The 15,822-nt window shown below is 42.2% G+C and overlaps 1 long non-coding RNA gene across 1 annotated transcript; it reads left to right on the forward strand.

The window, feature by feature from the left end:
* The first annotated feature begins 2,358 nt into the window (after positions 1-2,358).
* LOC134285755 (uncharacterized) lies at positions 2,359-4,194 on the forward strand. Its single transcript, XR_009996598.1, has 3 exons — positions 2,359-2,784; positions 2,847-2,910; positions 2,964-4,194. It is a non-coding gene; the product is annotated as an uncharacterized LOC134285755 (long non-coding RNA).
* The last annotated feature ends 11,628 nt before the right edge of the window (positions 4,195-15,822 follow it).

The raw sequence follows: 15,822 nt of genomic DNA on the forward strand, positions 1-15,822 counted from the left end.
CAAAGTGTATGATCTAACGCCATTAACCAATGGCCAAAGAACTGCCATCAACCAAGCACTTAGCCTTTATCTATCTTTACTGTTGCGGACTGAGCTGCTTCATCTCGTGATCTTCGCTAACTTCTTCCTGGATGCGCAGCACACTGCTTTCACACCAAATTTGTCCCAGAAATTCATTCCCATCATGATGCAGTCTGGAATCGAAGGCACCAACAGCACTGGAAGAACTTCGTTGCGGTTGTTGTACACGATCGGTAAATAGACGAAGTTTGCGATGTTGTGTCTCGTGCCGTCTGCCGTCTTTATTCTGCCGCTGACGGTTCCTTTCTGCAATCCGCATTCCTCTGCCAGTTCGACTCTTCTTCCTCCTAGCAGAGAGCAGTTCGCTCCACTGTCCAACAAGGCTGTCAACTCCTTTCCCAGCACTGATATGACGGCGTGCGGTCGATTGTCGTTTCCGGGGTTGATAATGATCGAGTTGAGGTTTTGAAATTCCGGGATATCGGAGGGGTCTCCGAGATTTTGCGGAGAGCTACTCCCCTCTACTGCTGGTTCTCCGCTGGGTAGTTTAACGCGTCCGTGCGACACGTGAAGCAACTGCGCAACGAGTAGCCCTTCCGTCCACACCGGTAGCAGAAGAGAATTGCTTGCGGTTTCGGACAGTCCATGAATCTGTGGCCTTCTTCGTCGCAGTTCCAGCAGAGCATTGCTGGTCGTTGGTCGTTCGGAGCTTCTTCCTGTTGTATCTGGCGATTTTCCCGTTGCCTGGCTGGTTCTGGCAGCAGACGTTGGCTTCTTCGGTTATTGTCGCTCTGATCCGAGCTTGGCATCCACTGTCGTGCTTGCCAGCCCTGTGCTCTTTGCGGCTGTTCTTGCTGTTGTTGTGGTAGCCGAGTCTGGTACGATGCGGTTTGCGGCCGCTGCTGCTGTGCCGGAGATTGCGCATCTCTTGTGTACTGCCGCGCTGACCGCAGGACGTCAGCCTCTGTCCGGTTGTACCTATCCGTTGGCCTTGGCTGCCTTTCGTCGTGTGCGGCAAAGCTTGGTTTCGCAGATCTCCGCTCAATGTTCAACTTCAACGCGTTGACTTGCTCCACCAGTTCGTCGATGTTGTGCTGCCAATTGTCTTCTGGCCCTTCCTCCGCTGCTTCGTGCTCGAATGCACCTTCTTCTACCTCCACGGCGTGAACTCTGTTGAACCGCTGTGGCTGTTGGTGATGCTGAACCGGTGGTAGTCTACAGGTTACTACTGGCGTAGCGAAGTTCGGTTCCAGAAGCGCGCTGTGCGGAATGGGAATCCTACGTTGCCTGTTCAGAAGCATTCTCGTCTCGTCGTATCCTGTGCAGATTTCCACCATTTCTTCCAGTGAACGAGGCCTCGCTGCTGTGACGATGGCTGCGTAGTTCTCGTTCATGTTCTTCTTCACCAGGAAGAAGTTTTCGTCGTCTGGAATTGGTGGATCGACGAAGCGGAAAAGCGCTGAGATATCTCGGTAGAACTTCGCAAAGGATTCCTCCCTTCCTTGAAATTGAAAGCTGGCTTCCAGACGCAGAATTTGGGAGTATCCACTGGGCAGGAATTCCCTTCTGATCTCCCGCTTGAACTGGTCCCAAGTCCGCAACAGGGTTTGCGACGTTGCTCGTGAGTACCAGTCGATTGCGTCCTCCTGGAGTAGATGCTTGATAGAACTCAGGAGTGTGGCGTCGCTCATGCCTTCCGACCTCGCGAATGTCTCCACGCGATCTAGGAACACGTTGAGTGATGTAGTGTCCTTCTCGCCGCGAAACTTGAAAGGCCAGTTGTGCACCGCCTTCTGTATTCGGCGATCGTCCGCTCGTTCCGGTGCTGGTCGATCTCGCCGGATTAGCCGCTCCAGGTCGTCTCGCATTCTATAGTTTTCTTCACGCGTCCGCTGTTCTCTTTCCTGCATCTCCGCTATTCTCGCTTGCAGCTCCTGAACTTCTCGTGATTGTGCTTCTGGGGCTGACCGGTTCCATGTCTCTCGCTCCCGGGGAAGATAGGGAGGCGGTGGTGAGGTGTTCCGTTGTCTAGGCTGTGTCTCCCCTGCGTATTCGTTGTCTCGCGCTCGGAATGAGCTAGAAAATAGCAATCCTCGTCCTTGTCCGCCGGAGAATGACGTCATCGAAGGCGGCTGTGAGGCTGGCGGTGGCGTGGATTCTTGATTTGAATGGTTGCCCACTGGGATCGTGGCATCCGCCGTTCCACCGACTGCTCCTTCCTCTTCGTTGTTGCTTCTTCTTATGGCACCCGTTGAACTTGTGTGGTTCACCTCATTCTCACCTCGTTGCACACAACTCACTACACTAGTACCATTCACTTTGTTGAGTAAAACAGTGTAGCAGTCAGGAAATTTGTATATAGTTTTTGTGTTTATTGTAACGTGAGTTTTGTAAATATTATATCAATGCCTGTTGATAATACGACTCAAACGACGTTCAATGTAAATAAGTTCAAATTATTTGAATTCCCTTAGAGTAGGCAATCATGGGTTGCGAACATTTTGCAAAGTCTCCCCTGAGGCGGGCACACTTGTGTCTTCGAAAGGTTGGAAAGGGACAGCAGCACGATCATCGCTCCGAGTTATCCTTCGTGACTTGCGATCACGAAAGTGTACGACGAGTTTTCGGGAAATGACGAGCTTCCGGTGCGTCCGAGAATTCACTGTCTTAATCTGAGGGATCACAGACTCGATCATTCCGTTCGTGACTACCCAGCAAAATAGAAGTGTGCGCGTTTGTAGATTTGTTCGTTTCCACATTGAAGTATGGAGTTCAAGTGACGTTTAGTATATGTTAATTAATTAAATATCTTGTTCGTTCTCTAGTGTGAAGAAAGTGTGCGTAGTAAAGCAATTCGTGTGCGAGTTAGTTAGAAGCGATAAATAAGAGGTAATTGTGCTCTAAATGTGCCATGTTAAGCTCGTGCTTAGTGTTCGTTCTAGCCGTAAGGCTGTTTCATTTGCAGCGAAGCTACCCGCACCCAACCGCGCAGATTCCCCTAACGAACGGAAACCTTCCCGGCCAACCGTCAACCGGCCGGAAGTCGGACGATCCGTAAACACATTGTCCGAGTGAGGTGCAGGGGACCTCCTGGTCAACTTTCGCAGGTCAATCGACCCGCGAATTGCTTGCGAACTCCGATCACGTCGGCCGCCATTGCATCACCAACCACGAAGCTACAACGCCATTCAGTGCAGTGATCGCCATTCTACTCGCCCGTCTCGGACGGGGCACTGACCTGGGCCACAGGTCAACGACATCGGTCAAGTAAGCCAGCGAAGTCGGTGAGTCGAAACAAACCTTTTTTTGTGTGGAGTGGGGCGTCCGCTGAGGGCGCCTCGGAGTTCTTTTTTGCCAGTCACAAGACTGAAGACGATGTGCCGCTAAGGCCTCGTATCGAAGTGGAGATGGTCGTGCGTGCGTGACGAATTGCCGCCGCCCAGATCCGGTTGTCACACCAGGAGCGCAGACTAGCCCGCAGATGTGCCGCCAAGGGTCGTGACGTCACACACCTAGAACACGTAGAGCACATGAGCACGATAGACAGATAGATAGGAAGAGAGGGAGAGTCAAATTCGCACACGAGATAGGAATGTAGAGAGAACGAACACATACACACAACAGAATGAGTAAATGCTAGCATGTAATATGGAAATAAATGTACCCGGATATTTGTTGAAACCAATATGTAGTGTTTAAGTCGACCGTAGAATAAACTCTCCTTATGTTCCCTTGTAATACGTTTGATTAGTTTTCATGTATTGACCGTCACTACGCGTTTGTTGTCGTTCCCGTCCTCCCCTTAGGAGTTTGATTGATGGGGTTTTCAGTCCGTTTCCTCTTTGCTGTTGCGTATCGCGGCGAGTGACTTGTCTGCCAGTGATGAGAATTGGTGAGCAACCGCGAATGTTGTCTCACTTTGAGCATGCGTGATTCTCTCACCGAACTCTCTGAGTGCCTTCGGGATTAATGGTTGCGTTGAGGTAATAGGGTGAACCCGTTCGGTCGTTTGGTTCGTAGGCTGGCTGGAACGATCCGTAAAATTCCTTTCGGAAATATTAAATGGACTCGCCCTCAGGAGAGTCTCATCCGGGCAAATTGAAATTGGGCATGTGGTCTCCCTTGTGGAGTGGCGCTTAAGCCACGTGTTTTGAGACGGATCGCCCGGGCTGGCTACAACAGTCACGTGCATGGTTAACATCCCATGCAAATCTCTCAGTTCGACCGGGGGTGGATCAACCGTAATCTGTCGCGATAGTGGGTAAGACGCGTTCGGCATTGACTGATTGCAGCCCTATCGGCTGTTCGAATGGCCGCTTCAGTGCTAATGTGCAGCTGCTGTATTTGAGTTTCACAGTGTTCAATGTTGGACTATGGACTCATTACATGAGCTGAGCTAGTGGGCTGGTTATCTCTCAAGGCTTCCTCTTGCATGAGTGCTTTCAGACGGAGAACCTTCCCTCTGTGGGTGGTAGGCCCTAAATTTACCACGTGACGCAGAGCCAACTCATACGTCACCTCTTCTGTTAAGTGTGTGTAATCCATATTGTGTATCGAATCTTATGCGTAAGGGCTAAAATTTTGATGATTATCAATGCCGGATAATCAAAAGCACAAAAACCAAAAACTTCACAAAACCAAAAATTCGCTAAACGGTAGTTATCTTATGTGGATTTTCAGTTGGGCGCCAGTGTTGCAGATAAATTGGAACCCTACAAATGGTCATTTAATTTTAATATCGAGTCCCACGTATGGGAACTAGATACGCAAAATAAAATGAAACATTACAAATGCACAAAACACAAACATGCAAAGGTAACATTAATTGTGTCCAGTTATCTAAATCGATAACTAAGTCCGAATCCAGGATGACGAGGTTTCATAATTGTTCTTAGTCCATCAGTCATCCTAGAATTGTATTTTGTTTGGCAGTTCGCCTTTTAGTTCGCAGCATCTGTTGCTGCATTCATAGCTTGTTTTTGTCTAGGAATTTCTAATCCTAAGGGGGCCTCCCGATTCGGGCAACAACACAAGACCGTCTAAAATTTGATGTCCGTGTTAGGAGACGGCTTGTGTTTTGTACTGGATCACTCCTAAAATGTTTTGAGCACCACAAATGCACATTAAAATTCAGGGACAGATGTTCAAACCTTAGTATAACATACAAAATAAACTGACAAAATGTTCACAACAATTTACAAACGTAACACACTCCATGCAACAATTGAAGAATTTTCCATGAATTGGAGAATGCAATTCATGAAAAATTCTTAAAACTATTTTACAAACGTAACATTCCTTCCAGGAATTCGGGGGAATTCCTTCCAGGAATTCAAGGGACTCCTTCCAGGAATTTTAGGGAATTCCTTCAAGGAGTTCAAGGGTATTCCTTCCAGGAATTTGAGGAAATTCCTTCCAGAATTCGAGGAAATTTATTCCACAGGTTCATCCCACTGTGATTAATTCGAGTGGGTTGATACAGTCGATTTTGCGAGTTGTATTCTACTTCCAACCTCATTGCCAGTGTCTTCCACCAGCATAGAACATGTGCGGATTCTTGGGGCCGGAAGAACATGTGAGTCAGATTACAACGAACGACCGCAACGACGACTATTGAGAGCGATACACTGAATACGTGCACTCAACTCTCAGTGCACACAGTGTGCAAGGGTGAGTAAGGATTATCCTCCGTCTGTTTGAAGAGCGAAAAGAAGTTTTCACGTTAAGAAAATGTCGAGGGTTTTAGAGGACTGATTTCTTCTAAATTGCCAATGAAGAATGATCCTAATTTATTTTTCTGATATGCGTTGTGTTTCTCCACTACACTCCAATAAGATATTTATACGCTTCCGGTTTCTGTCGTTGCGTGTTCGTATTTATGGTCGTTATTTTGATACTTGAGTGTAGCTATCTCAAATAGTCGAATTCGAGACTAGTCAACTCGTGATCATGGACCTCCATCCCATGATACGAAACGCACAGTTTCTTTTGGAGTCTTTAGCGAAAATCGATATTTTCCGTCTTTTGTCTGCTGCTCTCTGTTGAAGAAGCACGCCATATAAATAGGAAAGCCAAATCCTTTCGTTTCGGTTAGATATAAGCGTTTCAATATTAGAAAAGCGGAAAATTAACGCAAGAAAATTCGTTGCTCTAATGATCGGTACCCACAAGGAGCAATTAGTTGACAATTTTACAAGAGGCGAAGCCCATGTGGGTATAAGATTTGTTCAAACCGCATGTGTGTGTGTCGGTGGTTAGTAGGAATATTTACGATGCAACTCGCTGGTGGTATTCGTATTGAAATCCGAGAAGAAGTCACTACTGTTAGGATTCCAGATAATGTTCCTGGAGAAATCCGTAGTAGTAAAAAAAAGTTCTGGAAGAATATCTGGAGCAATTCCTGGTGGAACCCCAAGTGAAAATGGCTTGAACAATTTTAGCATGAATTCCAGAATACATTTGTTTCAAATATACAATACAGAATACATTGTTTCAAATAAGCCAAGAAGAATTAAAATTGAATGAAAGATGACAAAGATATCAACAAATCACTTTTTCATGTTTAACGATAGTGACCCCAAACTTTTGGCCGATACATCATTTTGAGGGGTGACCATGAACTTTTGGTCGATGACATGAAGAGTTAATTTACTTAAAAACTTTTTTTCTAGATTTTTTAGCTAAGTTCTGTAAAAAGCAGTTGAAAGCTAATAAAAAATGGGTTATATAACCGCTCTCGTCTTAAAATTTGGTCGACCCAATTTCCAGCGGCACTGCCGTAAGTTTATATCCATTTTTTAGAAAATTTGGCAACTTTGGGTTAAGTTTACATACAAAATTTTTTGAAAGTTTCTTTTAAATCATGTTCAAAGTGTCTTTGACTTATTATCTTTTGAATGAGACCTAGGGTTTTGAAATCGGACGCAAATTGATTGAAGATCCGTTAACTTGTGCTCAAGAATGTTTTTGCGCTCCTTAAATAGTCTCAACTCCTGCTGGTCCTCCGCCGGGTTGGTTAACAAGACTCGCTAAGGCCCTGGAGATATCGTAGATGAGACGATGGTCGCTAGTGTTTGCTGCATTGGCACCTTCGTCGGCCTTAGTCCTCCAGCGCTCTTTTGGACCACCTACATGAACGTCGTTTCACTTCCTTCGCGCAGATCCTAATAACGATACCGGGCTCCGGCTTTGGCTTCTCTTGTTTTCGCTCACTCTTCTGGGTGCGATCCATTGATTTTCTACGCTACCACCATCCGGAATGTCCACTGTACGGATCTAGGAAGCTCCTCCAGTCGAGGTGTGTTGAACCGGTACCTGTATTTCTCCTCCTAAGGAGATGGGCGTAATAACGGTCGGGAAACCATCACGGGAAATCCATGTCGCTTTGTGCACTGTTTTGGCGTGAATGAAATTCAGAACGACAAACCATAGAATTTCTTTATAGTATAGACAATCATATGATAAGGGATAAAATAGGGTATTGGGATGACTGTAAAAAGATAACACAATAATTTGATCTTGTACCGACTTTTCGAACAATAATTTGGTTGCGTTCTTTTCGTTACTAAATTAAGAAAGAACTATAGTTTAAGTGTTTTATTCATAATTTCATGAATGTTTGGCTCCGAAAATGTAATTTGAAAGTAAGATTAGTGATCAAACAGGGAAAATGAGAGAATGAGTTATACTAGCGCTTAAAAAGCAATAGGCCAGCGTTGTATTCACTAGTAGGCCAACTTTATTACCGTAGACCAACATTGCGTTTCACTGCATAGAATTTTCAAAATATCATTTCTAGTTCTATTAATATAATTCACGAGTTATGATCGAAATTGTCATAGGCGGCTGGTATATTAGGCTGAGGTATGGTACACATACCCTATTTATTAAAATTTATACTGATTTGCATATCTGTAGCTGCTTATTACTTAATTCTCATTTTTTCATGTGTCTTTCTTATAAGATATTCTGTTGTAAGTTATTGATGTAAAAACTAACAAATCGTGAGCCATGAATTTTCTTCTTGTACTGGTTCGTTTGAAATGACTTTTTCTTATTCCTTTGTAATAATCTAGGTCATTTGCAATTACTACTTACAGTTGACTCAACATGGAAAAGTATAATCAACACCTATAAAAATGTAGCAAAATTTTATTAGGGCAGCAAAATAACTGCTGAATATTCCGTAAAGCCGTCCGCAGAATGTCAACAAAAGATCCCAACGATTAGCCTCAATCCCCACTTGAAGTTAACGCCCTTAACCTAACCGAACAAGAAATGACCCTTTTCTTTTTCACGCGCCATCAACCACCAGACCAAAACCTCAACCGTCAATTTTGTCAACCATGACGTCCCCGCCAGCATACAATGGCTCCGATGTCGTCGTCGTCGGTCGCCTCCCGGCAGCTTATCACCGTAATCATTATTGTTATTGTAATGTCTGGACCTTTTTTCCTCTCCCTAGATGCACGGTTATGCTAAAAAAAAAAGAAGTTGGGCATATTCTATGCGGAAGAAGGCCGCCCGCACCTGAGCCGCCATAAAAAGGGGTACAGCCTCGTCCGAACGTCGCAACAGCAGTCGTCGCATTTTTTATAGCACTCGGCAACCGTTTCCGGGGTGGTATTCTTTTTTCGTGTTATTCGAGCGAGATACAATTTGATATGTGCCATCGCAAGGTCAGCAAGAATTGTCTGTGTGAGGATGTTTAACGCCGCGTAGCATGTCACCTGCATATAAGAGTACTTTTTTGAATTTTACACAACATTTGGTTCTTGTTGCTGTTTTGCCCTCTGTCTCTATTAAATCTTAATCAACGTAAGCGTAATTTCAATCAAGGCAACATAATAAACCCAATGTTTACTAGTTTCAGTAAACATAAAATGACAAAGTCGACTGTCATACCTACCTCGAGCATGTGTGCTTGCCAACATTGCAATCGCCACTTCACTCGTCTGTGAAGTAACTAGAAGAGATGTATACGTTGTCACAATTGATGCACTTTTTGGAAACCTCAACATTTCGGTTTAATCATGTCAGGGGGGGACGTGGGGGTCTGGTCAAAGTCTACTGTCCTAACAAATTTCGAAAATTTTGTATGGACGAAAGTCTACGAGGGGGGAGGGGGGGGTCTGAGATAGCCAAAATTGAGTCTACGTAGTTTATGGACAGCGCCTCACACCCGTGGTATGCGACACACAACGTAACATCTATTGGACCAGCAACATTCTATCGTACCCACTAAAACACCGAGAAAAAGTAGGTAGATTTACATAGAAGAACATCATTTTGCAGAGCTCCTACAAGTAGACAGACACTCTCTGAGGTTGAGGTATCTATCCCAAAAGCTAAAACTTTCTCCATTATGGTGAAATGTCACTATGGTATCTTAAACCGACCCTCCCCCAACCCCAACTCCTACAGATAGCAGAAGAAGGGCAGGACATCACCGCGAAAAGGTGTCAACCGAAGCGACAACGCTCATTCTTCACCGCGCACGAGCTGTGTTGTTCTACTGTGCGACGTGGCGTCTCACAGTCACAACACAACCCACTACCCATCAGTCTCGGTGACAACCAAAACATGCCCTACCCAACCCACCTCGCTGCGAGGGCTTGCTGCTGGAATTGGCCCAACTCAATGCTGCAAGCAAGCTGCTGTCTACTTTATTACCGTCAACCCCGGAGGTTTCTTATTCCACCGGAGCCAGGGTCTTGGCGACGTCGACGACACTATCTCTTCTCCACTCGACCCTCCCCTTGGCATCATCCGCGGGATACTATTGTGTTCCAGTGCTAAACGAGCAAAGTTTTTCGTGGAAAAACATGTCTGGAACAGGTGACAACGTGGATGCCCGCCACCACAACCCGTAACAAAGCTGCCATGCCACCACGCGAAGTGATGCTGTTGTGGTGGCGCGGCACAGATGGTGACACTTATCACTGCGAGATTGAACTTTTTCCATCAAATGCGGTGTGAGATGCGATGTTTACTGGTAGATGGTAGGTGTACCGAAAGGCTTTACATTCAGCCTTGGTATGCAAGTCAATACAATTTATTTAAACTTGCTTGAAGATCGTAACTCAGTCTCCGCAAAGCACACAAATTGACCGGATTTCGTGAAAATCGTACCCCTGCTGTTGGGCCCGACACGTCGCATTATACCTTCCAGAGCGACATTGAAGACTAAGCATGAGAATCTCTCACCTTGTCGCAGTCCCCAGCAAGATCCAAACGAACTGAATAGTTCATCCGTAAATGGAATTGGATTGAGGCTCTATCAAAATCTCCTGTAACGTCCCTGAGACCCTCCGGAATTCCGCAATACAATAACCAAAAAACCCAGATTAATCCACCTAGTGGTGATAGCGCCTTTCTCGTCGAATATGTACTCTAAGATATTTCCGTCGCCACACACTGGGGCAGAACGCTGTTATGGACAGACAAAACGTCTGGTGCTCTGGATATCCATCCTAGAGGTTTGGTGTCTTCAGAGAAGTGTCTTGTAAATGTTTTTACTAAAATATGGTTACTCAATATTTGATCTAGATTAGTAGCAACTGATCTAGATCAGTTTTAGCTTTTCGTAGAAGCGTCCTATAAGAAAACTTTCTTCTGCAAAGTTGTTCATTCTGCAATTTTTGACATTTCTTCTGAAGACACTTATACTCTATAATGTACACAAAAGGCACAGTGAGTCACTTTACTAAAAACAGTTGAAAAATCGACTTTGATCAATATTTCCAAGTAAACAAAATTAGAAAAAAATGTTGAACGTCAGATTAGCAAAAATCTATAAGAGAAAGACGATTCCATAACAAAAACCTACATAATCACGGAAATTAAAGGTTTTTCTTATTAAAGTAATAAAAAAACGGTGATTTACAATTTATTTGATAACTCATGAAGCAGCAGGTGGCGGCTGCTAATTTTTTGACCAAAACATGTCAATACCACTAGCATCGACACTGTTAGGAAAGAAAAGTGGGGTAATTCGTTGTTTTTGTTGAACACTAGTATGAAAAAATCACGAAAATAAGTGAAAATTGGCAATTAAGATCAATATTTTGAACACCAATAATTATGTTAAACAATTTTCCGAGTATTTTCTAATGTAACATGCCTGTAAAATAATCTTTCTCTTTTATTTTTCGCTAATCCTATTTTGTTTACGAGGAAATATTGATCAAAGTCGATTTTTTCAACTTTTTTAGTGAAGTGGCCCACTGTGCCTTTTGCGTACATTATAGAGTATAAGTGTCTTCGGAAGAAATGTTAAAAATTGCAGAATGAACAACTTTGCAGAAGAAAGTATTCTTCTAGAACGCTTCTATGAAAAGCTTAAACTGATCTAGACCAGTTGCTACTTATCTTGATCAAATTTTGCTTAACCATATTTTAGTAAAAACTCCTAAAAGACACTTCTCTAAAGACACCTAACCTCAAGGAGGCATATCCAGAGCATTAAAGGATTTGTTCGTCCACAACAGCGTTCAAACAAATCTGGATATACATTCACATGAAATATATTGGCCAAAGCAACACCAAACTTTTTTTTATTATTTATATGCTTCATCACAGTAATTATTCAGGCATGTTACATTTAAAAATAATCGTAAAATTGTTTTACATAATGATTGATGTTCAAAATATTGATCTCCATTGCCAATTTTCACTTATTTGCGTGATTTTTTCATACTAGTGTATAGCAAAAACTTCGAGTTACCCCACTTTTCTCTCCTAACAGTGTCGATGCTAGTAGTATTGACATGTTTTGGTAAAAAAATTAGCAGCCGCCACCTGCTGCTTCATGAGTTATCAAATAAATTGTAAATCACCGTTTTTTTATTACTTTAATAAGAAAAACCTCTGATTTCCGTGATTATGTAGGTTTTTGTTATGGAATCGTCTTTCTCTTATAGATTTTTGCTAATCTGACGTTCACCATTTTTTTAAATTTTGTTTACTCGGAAATATTGATCAAAGTCGATTTTTTCAACTGTTTTTAGTAAAGTGACCCACTGTGCCTTTTGTGTACATTATAGAGTATAAGTGTCTTCAGAAGAAATGTCAAAAATTGCAGAATGAACAACTTTGCAGAAGAAAGTTTTCTTCTAGGACGCTTTTACGGAAAGCTAAAACTGATCTAGATCAGTTGCTACTTATCTAGATCAAATATTGAGTAACCATATTTTAGTAAAAACATTTACAAGACACTTCTCTGAAGACACCAAACCTCTAGGATGGATATCCAGAGCACCAGAGGTTTTGTCTGTCCATAACAGCGTTCTGCCCCAGTGTGCGCCATAAGCCGAAGTGTTCCTGAATCCTGAAAATACTCTAGAACGGGACAAATATCATTTTCTTCTTTTGTCACAGTGCTCGTTCGTCAATGAGGGGATGGAGTTGATAAATAATAAATGTATTGAATGAAAAAAATACTCAAACAATGAGGCAAAACCGCTTAACTCGTCGGGTTTGGTAAGAAATTTTGCTTAAAATTTAAAAATTAATTGGTTTATTCATTTGTGCCCTTCCTCAAAATGTTGAATTCCGATCCAAAATTTCCAAGGGGGGACCCCTCTTGGCTTAAGAGAAAATCGAAATTTGTGTCAGCCTTGTTCAGAAAAGCAAGAACCATATCAAAGCCATAATCGAATTTGGAAACTTATTGATGGCTCATATTCCTATGTTATGTATTATTTTAAACGTATAAGCAGAGCTGAAAAGTATTAAACCTCTCAGTTGACTGCTTGACCACCTTTACTAGAACTGGATGCCGAACATTATCAAGACATTTCAGCTTTTTTTTCTGCACAGTTTAGCCTTTATTTTATTATCATTGGTTATGCTGCCGTTCTACGCATGATTATCCCATGTTATATGGGATTCCCATATAACATGGGACAATTGGGCGTGGAACGGCAGTATAAGATTGATGTAAAATTTGACAAAAAAGTGCAAGAAAGTAAAATTTCCCATAATAAAATCCATTCAAATTTCAACCGTGTTACAGAGCGCGATGGCTCAACCAGTTGCATCAAAATTGTGCGCAGTAATTTAACCCGAGCAGAAGAGAATAACAACAGCATAACAAAATGCGTTATTTTGGCAAAATAACTGCATAATGGAATTAGTTATTTTCATGTTATTAACATAACATATTGAGTTATAAACTTGTCTGTCATAAGCGGCAAAATAACAAGTCACATAACAAAAATTTGTTCCTGAAAAATCAATTTAATAACATGTTTTGTTAGTGGCAATAACAACTTAATAACAGTGAATTTGAGAAATATTTCAATAACAAATTTTGATATTAAAGAGTTATTGATAACATTCCGAAAGCAAAATAAGGGTAAAAACTAACTTTTTTTTACTCATTTTTGGGTAATTATTTTAAGTGTGTTATTCTATTTTTAGAAAATAATAGGTCACATAAAAAAAATTTCGAATTCATTATAAAACTTACAAACATGGACGGGATTTGAACCTCCAATCCTGCTATCGTAAATTTTCAGTCGCCTTTACCATATAGGCTATCACAGCACTTGCAGTGAGGGACGATAGAAGCTTTACTGGTTCTACGTATTGCCAGTTTCCCCATTCCCCCATTTCATGTTTGCCAGTCGCAGGACAAAAATAGACAGAGATTTGAATGCAAGATCAAACAATGAACCTCTCTCTCTTACCAACAGCGCTATCGCGGTGCGCAGACAGGTGCACTGTAGCACTAATAACAGTGGTGGCGTTCGCATGGCCCGTCGTCGGCTGTTTCGGAACAAAGAGAACGACGAAAAAGTTGCTAGTCGACTATTTATGATTGAGCTTCGTCAAGGGGTGCATTTTGGCGGCGACAAAGATTCTTTCCAGACGGAGATGATTTTTTTTATTTTTTGTTTTGTTCGCGTTTTGAGAACGGCGATCCCGAGCAGTGGGGAATATCAAATTAATAACTACGAGATCACAAAACCTGTTTTTATAATTTTAGGGGTTTTCGGCCTTTTCAGTCGGTAAAATCAGCGAAAACTAATTTACCTCTACATCCGACGGTTTCGGTTGCTTTATTCAACCTTTTTCAAGGACTAGAGGTTGAATAAAGCAACCGAAACCGTCGGATGTAGAGGTAAATTAGTTTTCGCTGATTTTACCGACTGAAAAGGCCGAAAACCCCTAAAATTGCTGAGAGCTACAGTCGTAAAGATCTTTCTTTCCTGTTTTTATATCTTGTTGTGTTATTATTGAATTATCAAGGTATTACGTTTCCATAACACGTTTTGTTGGACAATCTTATTTTGTTATGACCAAGCTATTGGTATACAGCAATTAAATAACATTTCAATATTACAATTTGTTGTGGAACAAGTTTAGTTATTACTAGCTGTCCCGGCAAACTTTGTCTTGCCAATATGTGGCGGTTTGACAACTGTTGAGATCATTGTTGCACCGCACTCTAGATTGGAATCATTTCGATCGTGTTGATTGTCTTCCCAGTTCATTGATAATCAGTACTTCATCAATTTTCTGACTTTTTTAGTTGATTTTCGTAACTTTCTTTACTTATAAACACAGCCACCATGCATAGGAATCGAACCACGCAAGAGCCATGCTGATCGGTTCATCCGTTCATGAGTTTTGTTGCCTCAAAGGGACTTAAAACTCATTTTTATATATATAGATTGTATTATTGAGAGTGTACAAATACTTTATGCTATTGCTATCAAAACCAAAACAAGTTTTGAAATAAAACCTACGTCATTCTACAACGCTATTTACAGCATTTCGTGAGTGAGGGGAACAACTGCATATTCTCTCATCAATTTGTCTTCCTCTTCCATTTTTTATTACATCCTAACTGATACAGAGTGCAAGCAAACTTTTTCCCACGGAATACTAGCTAGTGATAGTAGGGTAACCTGGGGTAATACGCACCCCCGGGGCAAAACGCGCTCACGCTTTTTCATTATATATGAGAAGTTCCATTCGATGCAAGCAAACTAGATGTTAAACTGACCCGGACAAGCCCAAGAATGCAAAGAATATTCGAATGAAAAGCGTGGAAAACGATGATTTTCCACATTTGGAAAGATTGTCTAATTTGAAGCGCACACAATTTAAGCAATTGCGCGCTGATTATATGGAATCAACCTATTAACTACCATCCACCTCCTACTCCTTCCATTTGCTTCCGTAAACAGTAAGATGGAGCCGCCTGGTATTTCTTAAGAATTCAAAGCGGAAAATGCCAGAGGTCGTATTGCCCCACCTCAAGGTGCGTTTTGCCCCCAACAGTTTTTCAGCACCCAAAACGTAACACTTTTTTAAATTGTTAATTTGATTCGGTAGAATTGATATTGCGATTTTTTTTTCGACTTAGACTTTGATGCGATAAATTTCGTCGTACTCATATTTCGCTTTCGATTTCGCTGTCAATCTCAGTCGCAGGGTTTTTGCAACTCGCCCGATAATGTGACAGTTTTCGCCGGCCGTCTCAATGTCTTGGTCTCAATGGTCTTGGTCTCGGTCCACCAGCTGGTCATGTTTACACAACAAAGCCAGCTGGTTCACCGATGTTTACGTTCATCCTTATTGTTCTCGGCTACCAGCTGTTTATGTTTTCATAACAAAATCAGCTGGTTTCGCCTGAATCGGGGAAAGAAGGTGAAAATGAATTGTTAGGTTAGTACCATATTAGAGCGAGTTCAATTTCGTCGCCAAAGTCTGATTATTCGTAAAAATACAATATCACGCGGACCAAAAGTTGGCATCTCTTAGTCAAATAGGTAAACTAACTTTCAAAAC

The sequence above is a fragment of the Aedes albopictus genome, chromosome 1, assembly GCF_035046485.1.
Source record: "Aedes albopictus strain Foshan chromosome 1, AalbF5, whole genome shotgun sequence".
NCBI classification, from domain to species: Eukaryota; Metazoa; Arthropoda; class Insecta; order Diptera; family Culicidae; genus Aedes; species Aedes albopictus.